We start from the raw sequence: 15,792 nt of genomic DNA on the forward strand, positions 1-15,792 counted from the left end.
GGGCTCCCTGCATGGAGCCTGCTTCTCCCTCTGCCTGTGTCTCTGCCCCTCTCTCTCTCTCTCTCTCTCTCTCTCTGTGTGTGTGTGTGTGTGTGTGTGTATTCTCATGAATAAATAAATAAAATCTTAAAAAAAAAATAAAACATGATCTTGGGGTTGCATGTATCACTTCTGCTACAGCAAAGGAGGGGCTGGGAAATATATCTCCAGCTGCATGGCTATGTGCCTAGTTAAAATTTGTATTCTTTTACTACCAGGGGTGGGAGAATGGATACTGGGGACAACTTGTCAGTCCGGCAAGTGCCATTTTAATTGCCAGGAAAGGAAAAATGATTCGGGAAACAGCACTGAGGACAACTGGCTAGCCATTTGTAAGAACAAAATTCACTCAAAATGGATCACAGACCTAAATGTAAAAGTGTTAACTATAAAACTCGTAGAAGGAAACAGAGAGGTAGATCTTCACACTCTTGGGTCAGGCGATGGTTTCTTAGATAAGGACGCCAAAAGCACAAGTGACAGAAGAAAGAGATAAACGGGACATCCTAGAAATGAAACACTTTCGTGCTTCAAAGAAAGTCAAAAGACAACTCACAGAAGGGATGAACAGATTTGCAAAGCGTCTATCTGATAAAGAATTTGTATCTAGGCTATATAAAGAACTTTTACAACTCAAAAATAAAAAGATAACCCAATTTAAAAATGGGCAAGAGATTCCAACAGACTTTTTCTTCAAAGATATATAAATGGCCAATAAGCTGATAAGCCTATGAAAAGATGCTCAACACCACAGTCATTAGGGAAATGCAAATCAAAACCACGAGATACCGCTTCACGCCCACAAAGGCTGGAATCAAATGACAACAGAGTCGCGTAGGAATGTGGAGAAATTGGAACCTTACACGTTGCTGGTAGAAATGTAAAATGGTGCAGGCTCTTTGGAAAACAGATTGGCAGCTCCTGAACAAGTTAAACGTAGACTTACCATAAGACCTAACAGTTACACTCCTAGGAATAGACCCAAGAGAACCAAAAACGTGTACATGAAGACTTATCCATGAACATTCAGTACATAGTATGTGACTTTTATGGATGTGAATTCTATCTCAATTGAGAAGTCATGAAAACTACAAATAAAGTTAGACCCTCCTACCTTACTCTATATGTGGTAGTTGATTCCAGGTATTTCAAGGATTTAAGCAAAACAAATAAAAACACTAGGAAATTTTAAATTCATATTTACAGAAGCTTGAGGAAAGAATTTCCCAAACATGAAAAAATTATCACATAAAAATGAATTCATTAAAAAATTTTACATACTTTCAAAATTTTACGAAAAAAATTTAAGATTTTTTTTTAAGATTTTATTCATCCATTTGAGAGAGAAAGAAAAAGAGAGGGAGAGCACAAATACAGAGAGGGTCAGAGGAAAAGAGAAGCAAATTTCCCACTGAGCACGGAGCCAGAGGAGATCACTACCCTAGTGAACATCATGGGGGAACCCACTAAACCACCCAGGTGCCCCTTAAAGATTTTAAGTAATCTCTACACACAACATGGGGCTCGAACTTACAACCCCAAGATCAAGAGTCTCATGCCCCACTGACTGAGCCAGTCCGGCGGCCCAAAATTTTATGAAATTTAACAGCAAATGACGAAATGAGAATGTTTGCAGAATAAATGGTCTTTGAGAGTATACTTATTTAAAACAATAAAAAAAATTATTAGTACAAGCCCAATTCATAAATCAAATGGCCAATAAATACTAAAGTGCTAAACTCCAACCAAGAAATACAAATTAAAATAGTAGTAAGAAATATCTCGGTTATTCCTTCAACTGGCAGAAATTGAAAAGTAACACTAGTGTTTCTTGCAATGAAAGGAACTTAGCACTGATAGGCATGTCAATTAGTACGGTGTTTCTGGGGGCGGTTAGGCAATGTAAATCAAATTTGCTTAAAACCTTTGACCCAGCAATTCTAAAAATTCAGGAATTTTTCTGAAAGCAGTAAAGATTTACCCAAAGATCAAGCCACAAAGTCACAGGGTGTTCATCACACATAGTTAAAATAATAAAACCAAGCAGCAAACAAAACAATGTACAATATCCAACACTTCAAATTCCAAAAGAAAAAAGAAAAAAAAATTCCAATACCTCCTTAAAATGGGACACTAGGCATCCATTTTTAGTGGCATACACAGAAATCCACAATCAATTAATTGAAAAGAAAAAGAAAAAAGAAAAAACAGGTCACAGAACAATAGGTACTGCAGGATTTATTTTTTTTTTAATGCACAAAAATCATAGAAAATAGTCTCAGAAAACATACACCAAGCCGTTGATGACAGTTATCTCTGGACGGTGAGATTATAAGTACTTCAAAAGTTTCTTCCTGTTGTTTACCTAAATTAGTATTTCTGTAGAGGACATGCTGCTTTTGCAATGAGAAGGGCAATCAGGGCCGCCTGCTTCTCTCTCTGCCTGTGTCTCTCATAAATAAATAAATAAAATTTGTTTAAAAAAAAAAAAGAAGGGCAATTAAAGATTTTTCTAGTAATGTAGAAAATTTCAGGATGCGTGAGTGGCTCAGTGGTTGAGCACCTGCCTTCAGCTGAGGGCATGATCCTGGTCCAGAGATCGAGTCCCGCATCAGGCTCCCTGCAAGGAGCCTGTTTCTCCCCTGTCCCTCTGTCTATCTCTCTGCCTCTCTTTGTGTGTCTATCATGAATGAATGAATGAATGAATGAATGAATGAATGAATGAATGAATGAAAAAATAAAGTCTTAAAAAATAATAATAAAGAAAATTTAATGGTGTGGAGAAACATTCATGATATATTTACTGTTAGATAGTATGTTAGGCCTGATTGTACTTCTAATTTCCAAAACACATTTCTTTTCATAAAGTTAGAACTCATGGTACTTGTGACTACACGCACAAATTGCAGCATGTCCGAAAACATACCAACAGCCACCTACGGCTTTAAAAAGATAAAGATGATGTTTTACTGCCAACCTAGTGCATTTTGTAAAAGAGATAGGTCTAGGAAGAAAGGGCTCAGTGGTCTGCATATCTGTGACTATGTAACACCTGCCGCTTGGATACTGTTAGAAATACCTGAAAATATCAGTGTAACCTCTTGTAATACAGACTTCTGAAATGTCACATTTCAGTGACATTGAAATGTCACATTTCAGCTCCAGTGAAAACACCACCTTGCTACTCCAATAATACGTACATTGCACCTACTTACAAGACTCTGGAGGTTCATGCTTTACTTTGAAAGGGCAAAAAAAAAAAAAAAAAAAAAAACCAAAAACGTTACGCAGCCTAACAGGAAGAGGATATCCTCTCCATAGCTTGAAGGGAAACTGGAGATGATGCTTTATAAAAAATGTATTAGCTGCAAGACAAGCAGCAGCCCATCTGAGGTAGACGTGCATTTGACACATCGGTTCAAAAAACAATACCGTCCGTCAGGGCCTTTGGGATCTGCAGAGTGACTACCTCAGGAAAAGAAAACACAGACTGAGGTTGCTGCAGCAAACGAGGCCAAAAATCTAGACAATTCGGGCCGTAAGGGTCTGTTCGCTCACTGGCCTCTTACTCATCTGTGCGATGCTGCACACCTTCACTCGTCTGTGCAACGTTGCACACCTACAGATGTGTGGCTCGCGTGTAGTGCAAGTGCAGGAGATGGGACTGTGGTCCCCATTTAACGGGCGGGGACAAATGAGGTACTCTGTCTCAGCTCCCAGGACTGAGAGGACTGGCCTAAGTCAAGATGTGAAACCAGGGGTGTGCCTCGACTCCCCACATTCTGGTGAGAGAAGAACCCCAGTGAGATGGGCTTGTAGGAGGTGCCTTCCCGGGCCCTGCACACCTCAGTTTGCAGGAGAGCACTGAGCCGGCCCAGAGCCCTCTTCACGAGGCCTCCTGTGAGCCAGGGGCTGCCCTCCACATCTTACCTGTCTTACCCATAGGAATGCAGTTTGTCTCCAGTTGGGGGTCTGGGGTCATGTCCCCAGTCGCATGCCCACAGCTGAGGAGGAGGAGTTGCAAAGAGCTGAAATCCCTTGTCCTCACACAGCTGGAACGTGACCAAGCAAGGATTCAGGCGCAGGCCTTCTCTGGAGGCTGGGCTTCTACCCCCTACGCTTTAGGATGCACCTCTGCGGCACCGTGTTGGAGATTGTTCTAGAGCAAACCTTAAGTGTTCTAACCAGAGGAGCACCTGGGGGGCTCAGCGGTTGAGCATCTGCCTTCAGCTCAGGGTGCCATCCCAGGGTCCCGGGATCGAGTTCCACATCGGGCTCCCCTTGAGGAGCCTGCTTCTCCCTCTGCCTGTGTCTCTGCCTCTCTCTGGGTCTCTCATGAATGAACAAAAATAAAATCTTTTTTTAATAAAATCTTTAAAAAAAAATAAAGTGTTCTGCTTGAAGCATTTTTGTTTGAAATATCCCCCACATACTGCTAGAAACAGGCCGAGAAGTCACCAGTGTCACCTGGAACTTGGTGGAGCTGAAGAATCTCCCAGAGCTGACCCAGGAGCCTGGGGTGGGGCCCGGTGTGTTTTCACACCCTGTAGGTCCTCCTGACACACACTGAAGTTTGGGAGCCAGGGGCCCAGAACACTTGGGAGGTATAGCAGCCCCCCACCCCCCGGAGCCATGGAGGGGATCACCTGTAACTTGTGACCAGTGAGAACAAGGTGTGAATTCACTCCCTTAATGGAATAAAGCAGATTCAAAGCTTTCCCTGTGATAGCATCCCTGCCCTTTACATCCTGACTGGAGAGAAGTGGGTGGCATTACAGAAGCAACTGGAAATGCCATAATCTCCAGGGACCCCCACCCCATGGAGTCAGAGTGCAGTGGGGAGAAGTTGAAGCTCAGCCCCTCGAATTTGGGCTGCTGGCACTGAAAACCCCAGAGGGCAGGGAACAGAGCAGAGGCCAACACCAAACTCACCTCCATGGGCCTCCCTTCCCTCCCTGTGCTTGGTTCCCCCAAGCACTCTGCCTTCCAGAATGACCTGATGCCACCAGCATCATGGGCCAGGATGTCCGGCAGCACCAGCTTGAGAAGGTATCAAAACCACCAAGTCCCAAAAGACAGTAAGCAAACCAACAACTGTTGACTGTACATCTACTGTAGCTCCACCAGGAAAAGAGATGAAAAGAACCTATATGGGGGCGCCTGGGTGGCTCAGTTAATTAAGCATCTGCCTCTGGCTCAGGTCATGATCCCAGGGTCCCGCAAAGCAGGGAGCCTATTTCTCCCTCTGCCCATGCTTGTGTTCTCTCTCTCCAAAATAAATTAATAAAATCTTTTAAGAAATAATAAAAGTAAAAACCTATATACAGTCACTGCTTTCAAAGTGTCAGTGAGGAGACAAAATGTAAACCCACCCTGGTTATGGAGACAATACGAGCTCCCCACTGTAGAAACAGATTTCACAAGGCACCACGCAGTCTTTGGCCAAAAGGAGGTTCCAATCCACAAAATTAGGAATTCCAAGGGTAGGGATGCTGTTCGAAATCTTTGTGAAGGAAGAGGGGCCGAGCTGAGTCTCAGGGGGAAGAGAATGTGTGCAGGGCCAGAGGAAGGGTGGCAGTCACGCCAGCCAAGGGGCCAGTACCAGAAGGCTCGGTGTGAAAAAAGGCAGCATTCGTGGAGCTCGCAAATCTGTTTTGTGGGAGAACGCAAGTCTGGCAAACATTGGAAGTACATGTAGACACGTGGGGGAGGAAGCCTAGAGCCAAATGGTCAAAATCCTTGGAATCAACATTTATGGTATAGGCCCTGCTTTCCCAATGTGTGTGTTTCTCGCTGTAGAATTTTAATAGACCCAACGGGTTCTGGTGCCAATTCCAATGAGGTGCTTCAACAAGCAGTTCTCAGGACACCAGCTGCATATCCTACAATGCATCAGTCCTGACACCATCTATCCGGACGTAACGTCAGATTCCACAGAGCAAGAGCTCAGCCCTATGGACTGCTCCTTGCCCCTCCCCACTCACCCCCACTTCAGACGCCAGCCACAAACACAGGTCGTTCCTTCTCTGTCCTTCTGACGACCGGGCTATAAATCAGAGGGTCCCATGACTCCCTCCTCACATTCGATTAATTTGCTTGAGTGGCTCACAGAACTCAGAATCATTTTACTTACTAGATGACCGATCTATTATATAAAAGGATCCATCGCAGGAACGGCCAGGTGTGGGGAAAGCATGCAGAGCTTCCCTGAGATTTTCAACCTGGAAGTTCTCTGAATTATCTCCTTTTGGGTTTTCACGGAGGCTTTATTACACAGGTTTGACTGCTTAAATCACTGGCCACTGAACTCAATCACCAGCTCCTCTCCCTTCACCGAAAGTGGGGGTGGGGGAGGCACAGGACTGGTTCTCCTGCCAACCAGCCCTAACCTTAGGGTGAGGTTCACAAGTCACCTCCTTAACGTCACAAACAACACCTTCGCTGCTTTCTTCGTTTAAGAAATTCCAAGGGTTTGGGGAATTTTGCAACAGAAACAAAACCAAATAGGTATCTCTTATCATAAAGCACAGCATCGCCAGATCGAACGGTTTTGCAATTGCCTCGGCCTTACACATTTGCACAGTCTCACAGGAGGTTTCTTACCTGCAGGACCTCTTGAATTCTGAATCTTTAAGAGAGAGTTGGAGGCAGCGTTTCCCAGACTTACTTCCATATGGAACCCCTTTTTGGGGACAAGTGCTCCACGTGAGTAACTCGGTTTGTAGATTCCTAGACATAGGCCTGTTCCTGCCGTGCTCTCCTTAGGAGCTTGTTTAAGAATACGGCCTCGGGGGCACCTGAGTGGCTCAGTCGGTAAAGAGGCCAACTCTTGGTTTTAGCTCAGGTCCTGATCTCAGGGTCCTGGGATTAAGCCCCGCATCAGGCTCTGCGCTCAGCACAGTCTGCTTAAGTTTCTCTCTCCCTCTGTCCCTCCCCACCTGCTGCTCATGCGCACTCTCTCTCAAATAAATCTTAAAAAAAAAAAAAGAATTGGTCTCAGATGCCACCTGTGGAGGCCCTCTGATGCAGAAGCACCGCCCCAGGTGAGTCCAATGTACAATCAAGCTTGGGCAAGACCGGCTTCCATTGTTGCAGCTGAATAAGGTGCCAGTAGTGATGGAGGGAGAGAGGTGGGGGGAAGGTGAAGGGATAAAGAACAAAACCCCATGGCTTGGATACGGAGGTGCTGAGGGGGAGGGGTCACCAAGGCGAGGAGGGGGTGCTGATGGGTATGTGGGGACACTGAGGGGGCACGGAGGTACACAGGGTCAGGAACAGAACAGAGGTGGGAAGGAAACCCTCCCTTTATGGTCTGACCAACCTCACAGCCCTGCAGGGGCTCCTGGTGCAGGAGGCATCTTCCAAAATACCAGCCCCGTTGTCCTTATAATCCCACCGGGCAGGGGGTGAGATGATCTCTGGCTCTCTCTGGTTTCAGGCTAGGCAAAGTGGACAGGTGTTTGGGTGTTTTTCGTTGCCCTGTCCCATCCCATAACCAGCCCCTGTTTTCACTCTTGAGAAACACTAAGGGGCCTTGTCCGACCTCCCCTGAGGCAAAGGGGCAAAAATCTGCACCAGGCCGCAGCAGAGGCCTGGCCACGCTGGGATGCCCTGCGTCCTGCCCCCCTTCCCCATCTGGTTCACCACGCGTCCCTCCATCCCTGCATTCCTTATTCTGTCTAAATTAGCCAGGGCAGGTCTCCATAACTTCCGAGAAGCCTGATTGGAATGAGAAAGGTTAAGTGTGGGCATGAACTCCACTCTCAAGCTTCAGCATTCAGCTCATCTTGCACCGTGCCAGACCGTGGCACTGAGAAGTATAATGAGTTTGATTTTTGTCCTACAATAATGTCAGTGATGAATACCCAAGTGGGAATTTCCAGTAGGCATTTGGAGATGCAGGACTGGTATAGGGGATAAAAAGTCAGGGTAGAAATATGGATTTAGGAATCCATTCTGTTGAAATCATAGGTGTTCATGAAATACCTTCTAACACAGGGCAAGCTGTGACAGCAAGCAGCAGATGACCCAAGGAGTGCAGCATAGTTTGAAAAGTCCTCCTGAAGAAGAGCTTTGGGAAGAGAAGAACACAGCAAGAAACGTGGAAAGGCCAGATATTCGGGGACATCCAGGGGTAGAAGTCACCGATATGCAGAGGCGATTTCCTAATATAGAACAGTAATATAAAAATAAAACTGTCGGCAGTACATGCTGTATGACCCCATTTTATTTTATTTTTTAAATATTTTTTAAGTATCTGCGGGAGTCTGAAGGATCTACATCAAAACGTTTGCAGTGATTATCTCTGGATGCCGCAATTTTTTTCTTACTTTGCACATCAAACATTCATCAATTTTTTTCCCCAGAAATAATTCATAGACCCTAAAACTAACCATATCAAAGTGTACAGTTCAGTAGTTTTTAGTATATTCACAAAGTTGAACAACCGTCGTCACTACCTAATTCCAGAAACCCTGCACCCGTTAGCGGTCATACCCATTACTGCTCCCTGACCCAACCTGGGCAACCACTGATTACTTTCTGGTCTCTCTGGATTTGCCCATTCTGGGTGTTTCACAGAAATGGAATCATCCACAGGGACTAGTCTTATCAAAGTGATCATTCCAGAATGCATGCAGAGGATGAGTTACTATGTTATACCCCAACACTAACAATATTATATGAAAATAATCAGAAGAGGGGCTCCTAGCAGGCTCAGTCATTAAGAGCATGCAATGTGGGCAGAGGGCTTCTCCCTCTGCCTCTGTCTCTCATGAGTAAGTATATAAAATTAAAAAAAAAAAAAGAGTATGCAATGCTTCATCTTGGGGTTGTGCGTTCAAGCCCCACCCAGGGCATAGAGATTGCTTTAAAAATAAATGTCTTTTTTTTTTTTAAGATTTTATTTATTTATTCACAAGAGACACACAGAAAGAGGCAGAGACACAGGCAGAGGGAGAAGCAGGCTCCATGCAGGGAGCCCGACGTGGGACTCGATCCCGGGTCTCCAGGATCACGCCCTGGGCCTAAGGCAGCGCTGAACCGCCGAGCCACCCGGGCTGCCCCCATAATTGTCTTTAAAAAGCAGAAGAGAAAATACAATTTGCAAGTGGTAAAAATAAACTTCTAAGTCAACATTTTTTAAAAAAATGGAATCATACAAAGGGTGTCTTTTGTGACACCTGGCTTCCTTGACTTAGCACAATGTACTTACGGTTTATCCCCCTGTTGTAGCACGTTGCAGTGTAGCATTGCTCCTTTTTGCCAAATAATACCCCACCACATTTTCTTTATCCACTCATTAGCTGATAGATACCTGAGCTGTTTCCACCTTTTGGCTATTTGAATAATGCTGCAATGAACATTTGTAAACACTTTTTGCATAGACCCATATTGGCGATTCCCTTGGGTATATATACAGCCAGGAGTGCAGCTGCTGAGCCATTTAGCCACTCTGTGCTTAATGCAAAGAACCCCCAGTTTTCCAAAGGCTCTGACCATTTAACACCCCACCAGCAGCACGTGAGGGTTCTGGTGTCTCCTCAGGCTTGCTAACACTCGCTAACATCCCTTCTTAGAACTGACAGAGCACATGTGCGAGGGAGACCCGAGACCTACTTTCTTTTTGTTTTTCCCAACAAATTTAATCCTTTCTGTAATTTTTCTGCAGATGAAATATCAATAAGAAAAGATTCTCTATAATAATAATGATACAGGGGCTGGCATTTATTAGACTCCTAATCCTGGGAGGGCTCATGTAGAACCGCCTGCATGTATTATCCTTTTGAATATTTACAGAAAACCCTGAGTTTGGAACCTACTGGAGAGATGAAGAACGTGAGGCACAGAAGTGAAGTGGCTTGATGAACATTCTAACGCTGCCCCACAGCTGAAATTCTTAACCCTCCGCTGTGACATCTAAAACCCTGCCTCTCCCTTCAGGCTAGACACCTGAAGAACAGTTTCAATAAGCCACCTTGTGTCATCTACATATTTTTCCACTGGGGGAAAAAAAAAAAGAAAAAAAACCTCTCAAGATGATTTTTCACAAGTCAGTCAAGTACAATTCATCATACTCTGAATGCTAACAAATTCTAGGGCTACAAAACCTATGGCATATGTATAAATAATTTGACTCGGCGGCGTAAACATTAATTCAATGCTTTTTTAAAAAAATGAACAACCTTGTTTCCCTGAGTTGTTGTGATACGTCTTCTCTCCTTCTGGATTTTTTATTGGCTCATTGGTGCCAATAGGAACGGGTTCCAAAACTGATTAGCCTTGAGAAAGACTTTTGTAATCAAATAAATCCAAAGTAAGGCGTGCTTTCAATTTTGTTTAGAGGGCAGATTTTTCCCCCCCAGCTCTGCTTTGTTTCCCAGCGAAAGCTTGCTATCTTTGGGTTCTAAAACTCGTCCACTTCTGTGATTTCAGAGGACAGGAGAACGAATTCTGTTTGTAACTGGCCAATTTCAGCTCCTGAGAAAGACTGTGGAGGAAGTGGTATGTGAATAAGATCTGAATAAAGCATATTATTAGATCTCAAAGAGAATCAATAGAATCTAATGTAGTTTTCCTTGCATCGCATCAATAAAGCAACGTTGTTAGGAAGGCATTAGAGTCTTGTCTTCTCTTGTTGCTTTGAGAGCTTGTCTTTTTTTGTTGTGGTGGGTGATTTGCCCCTGGGTCGTCTGTCCCAAGGACCGCCTTGTTTGGTTTTGTGATGCATCATCCCTGCAACCATAACCGAAGCCTCGGAACACCTAGGGAGATAAGTAGATGTTATTTTTATTATCTGTACTTTATAAATAAATTTTATTTTATTTTATTTTTTATTTATTTATGATAGTCACACACACAGAGAGAGAGAGAGAGAGAGGCAGAGACACAGGCAGAGGGAGAAGCAGGCTCCATGCACCGGGAGCCCGATGTGGGATTCGATCCCGGGTCTCCAGGATCGCGCCCTGGGCCAAAGGCAGGCGCCAAACCGCTGCGCCACCCAGGGATCCCTATAAATAAATTTTAACCTGGAAAGATTACATGATCTAAGTCACACAGTCAGCGGCGTGGGACACAATCTGCTTACAATCAGGCTGGACTGGGGGGGATCGCAGGCTCGCCCCTTATTTCACAGCCGGCGGGATTTATTTTCTCATGGCTCTGGTGGTTAGAAATCTGACATCTAGGTATGGGCAAGGGTTGGTTCCTGCTGATGCCATGAGGGGAGAGTCTGTGAGAAAATAAATTTCTGTTGTTTCGACCACCCCATCCTGCGGGGCTTGGTTAGAGCATCCTGAGCCAACTAATACCAGGGCTGTTGCTGCCACTTTACTATTGATGAATTAGAGACCCCTGGTCTCCTGACGGTCAGCCCAGTATCCCAGGATCATGCCTGTGGGGTTTACTGTGCCAGAGCCCAGAAAGCACAGACATGCCCGCTGTTGGGTGCTTACAAGTCCCAGATTAGCTTAGACACCAGGGAGGGACTGTGTAAACCCACAGCTTCACTCTCCTTTTTGGTCAGCAATTTTTTAAAAAAGGGTTTTATTTGTTTATTCATGAGAGACACAGATTGAGAGCCAGAGACACAGGCAGAGGGAGAAGCAAGCTCCCTGTGGGGAGCCCGATGCAGGACTCAATCCTGGAACCCCAGGATCACTACCTAAGCCAAAGGCAGATGCTCAACCACTGATCCACCTGGGTGCCCAGCATTTTTTTTTTTAAGATTTTATTTTTAAGTAATCTCTACACCCAATTCAGAGTTCAAGTTCACAACCCCCAGATCAAGAGTCGCATGCTCCACCGACTGAACCAGCCAGGCATCCCTGGTCAGCAAATCTTAATGAAATATTTGAAATGTGGCCAACTTGTCGGAGGTTGAGTTGACATCCTACCTCTCTCTCCCCAGTTCTCTTGCCAGGAGAGTTGCCCCTGAGAAATCCTCACTCATGTTGGGATTTCCAGAGGTTTCGCCCACCCAAGCCACCTCTGTTCTGACATCCAGGGCTTTGGGGAAAGAGGATCCCCTCTGTTCTTGCAAAGCAGGCTGCTCTGTTCCCTGGGGAGGAGTCCTGCTTCTTCACTGGGACCCCAACTTGAGTCTTTGTCTCTGTCATTGGTACAGTCCCACTGATGTGGGGCTGACGGAGTGATTTCTGTGGGGCTCTAGGCAGCACCACTCACAGGGGGGCCTGCACAGGGGTTCCTGAGTGGCTTGGTGACTGCTCCACCAGGAGGTGGACACAGAGGTGACCGCTCCACCGGGAGGCGGACACAGAGGTGACAGTGAGCCTTCGGTAGCATCCATACCAGTTTACCAGCAATGCTATGTCAGTGGAATCTCATAATAAAAAAAGATGTGAGCTTGTATTTCATGTCTTTTATTTTTTATTTTTTTTAAAGATTTTAAAATAAAGATTTTATTTATTCATTCATGAGAGACACGCACAGAGAGAGAGAGAGAGAGAGAGAAAGAGAGAGATACAGGCAGAGGGAGAAGCAGGCTCCATGCAAGGAGCCCACTGTGGGACTCGATCCCGGGACTCCAGGATCACACCCTGGGCCGAAGGCAGGTGCTAAACCACTGAGCCACCCAGGGATGCCCTTCATGTCTTTTTTATACAATAATTCCATCTTTCTCATCACACATCACACAGCTTTGCCATGGACCGTTTGAGTAGCTCAGCATGACCACCTGAGGAGACACAAAGATAGAGAAGCGCAGAGACTGGGCCTTAAAGCCCGAAGCCCCAACCTTCATCTTGATGGTACTTGGAGGCAGGGCCCCTGGGAGCAAATTAGCTTTGGATGAAGTCAGGAGGTCAGGGGTTCCCAAGATGGGATTCGTGTCCCTAAAAAAGGAAGAGACCAGAGCTCTTGGTCTTGCAGGAAGAAGGTGGCCTGCAAGCCGGGGAGACCCTCGCCAGGAACCTCATCAGCCAGCACTCTGATCCGCCTGACGCTTGCAGCCTCCAGAGCCTTGAGCAGCCAATGTCTGTTGTTGGACCCCCGTCTGCGGTGTCTGTTGTGATGGCCTGAACAGACAGAGACCAGGCTCCCCTCCTGACAGCCCTAGGAGCTGTGGCCCAGGCTGCCTCCTGCTGTCTGCTCTCCCTCCACTGGGGGCCTGTCTTCCCCCCAGGTCTTTATCAAAATTGGCCTGGGTTCCCATCCCCTGGCATGACAAAGCCAACCCCCTGGGACATAGACCTGCCTGTACTGTGTTAGAAGGCAGGTCCGGGGGGTGCCTGGGTGGCTCAGTCAATTAAGCACCTGCCTTCAGCTCAGGTCAGGATCCCAGGGTCCTGGAATCGAGCCCCACATTGGGCTCCCTCTCCCTCTGAGGCTCCCCCTGCTTGTGCTCTCTGCTCTTTCTCTCTCTGTCCAATAAATAAATAAAATCTTTAAAAAAAAAATGAAGGCAAATTCCAGGACACATCATACCCCAGTTCTTTCCTGTTGCCTGATGGGGTGGCCATGCCACACCCTCATGCCCCTTGTGTGTGGCCACCCCACAGGTTTCTCCCTCAAGAAGGAAGAGCTGGTGGTTCTCAGTCCCTTCCCTCCTGCAAAGCTGGTCTCACCTCGAGGCAAGGCTCATCTACTCCTTCCTTAGCAATTTAAAGCTTCCTTGGGCAGCCCAGGTGGCTCAGCGGTTTAGCACCACCTTCGGCCCAGGGCCTGATCCTGGAGACCCGGAATCGAGTCCCGAGTCGGGCTCCCTGCATGGAGCCTGCTTCTCCCTCTGTCTCTGTCTCTCTCTCTCTCTGTCATGAATAAATAAATAAAATCTTTAAAAAATAAAGCTTCCTTAAAACTCCATACAGCAAGAGTTTCCTCCTCTCTGATATGAATGGTAAATTCCATCTTTCTACGTTAATAAATTTATACCAAGAAAGATGCCATTTTTTAGATAATGCAATCAATCTGCACATGACTTACTTTTCTTGTTGTTTTGGAAAAAAGACCCAGATGCCTCAGTTGATGAACGGCCATCCCAAGCCTTCACAACAAGCCTAAGCCTGTAGCCTCAGTCATTCATTTCTCAATTATCTTGGGAGAAATAGGTCAGGGATGAAAGCAGGCCCAGGAGGCCGGGAGGTGTAGTAGAAGGACAACGGGAAATGGCCCTGCCCTGAACCCAAGTGACCTTGGGCATGAAGCCCCTTGCACCAGGCCCCCCACAGGGTTTGGAGTGCTGTGACCTCATACTTCTTTTTTTTAGGATTTTATTTATTCATGAGAGACACAGAGAAAGAGGCAGAGACATACGCAGAGAGAGAAGCAGGCTCCACGCAGGGAGCCCGATGCAGGACTCGATCCCAGGACCCCAGGATCACAACCTGAGCCAAAGGCAGACGCTCAACCGCTGAGCCCCCAGGCGCCCCTGACCCCTGACTTCTTGGTGCAGTTGCCATCCATGGGGCCCCTCCGTCCTTTAGAGAAGAACTGGGGGAGCCGCCCCGCGGCCTGGAGGGTGCCCTCCTCCACCGCGGGCCCTCTGCAGGCCGCCCGGTCACAGCAAAGAGCCAGGAGCTGCGCAGCAGCGGGCAACGGGGTGACGGGGTGAGCAGTGGCTTCGGCCTCCTGGAGTTTGCTAGACCTTGTCCGTGCAGCTACTCCCGGGCACCGAGCTGCGCTTGGCTTCTCTTTCCTGCCCACCAGCAGCCCTGCTCCTCCGTCAGCCCCCTTCCCTCCCACCCGGCCAGCCGCAGCCCGCAGCCCCTCCCGGCTCTCCTGTCCCCCCACCCCATCCCTGTGCCTGGCCTCGGACTTACACAGCAAGCACGTTCGTCCAGCACCCACAGCACTGTTGATTCATCGGCTTCTGAACAAAAATCAGCAGATCTGCGGAGCTCAATATAATTTTCCCCCACCTCCCGTATCTGCCCAGGGCCCTTGTCATCAGAAAAGTGACCCGCTAGTGCAAGCACGTGGTGTGCGTACTTCACCTCCCGTGAGCCTGGCAAGCCCTGCGAGGCCGATGGGAGTTTTTATCTTCATAAACAAGGGAAGTGGGGTGCCCGGGTGGCTCAGCGGTTGAGCATCTGCCTTCAGCTCAGGTTATGATCCTGGAGTCCCGGGATCGAGTCCTGGATCGGGCTCCCTGCATGGAGCCTGCTTCTCCCTCTGCCTGTGTCTGCCTCTCTCTGTGTCTCTCATGAAGAAATAAATAAAATCTATAAACAAACAAACATGGGAAGTGAGGCACACTTAGATACCTGGAGCAAAGTGGAAACCTGGGGGCAGCTGGTCTTAAGAGACCCGGCCATGGGCCAACTCAGAGCCAGTGCAGAGCTGGAGAGAGGCAGAGGCGGGCTCAGCCCCGATCCTGCTCCTGCGTGGTGCTGCAGCCCCTCTCCCCCGCCAGGCACCCCGCTCTGGCCCCCGCCTTTCCCCCTCTGTGGCGAGGGCTCTAGGATGCCCTGGCACTTAGGGAAGTGGGGACCTGGAATGGGAGGAGGAAGGCAGCAGGCCTGGAGCCTCTGCGATGCCCAGTGGACGCGGAGGGGACAGACCATGAGAACCCGGGGTTCTGCCCTTGGGAAGTGTGTCGGGTGTTAGCCTGGACGGGGCCAGGTTGGCCCAGGGATTTGGGTCTGGATACTTGGGGTGAGGACAGTGACCGGTCAGTCTGCCCCACATGCCAGCAGGGCCCAGGGAAGGATCACTGAGCCACCCTCATCTAGCTGCTGCTTTTGCATTCGCTCCCTCGCTGCTATCTTGACATTGGCCCAGAGGACAACATTCAGG

The sequence above is a fragment of the Vulpes vulpes genome, chromosome 2 (genome assembly GCF_048418805.1).
Source record: "Vulpes vulpes isolate BD-2025 chromosome 2, VulVul3, whole genome shotgun sequence".
In the NCBI taxonomy this organism is placed as follows: domain Eukaryota; kingdom Metazoa; phylum Chordata; class Mammalia; order Carnivora; family Canidae; genus Vulpes; species Vulpes vulpes.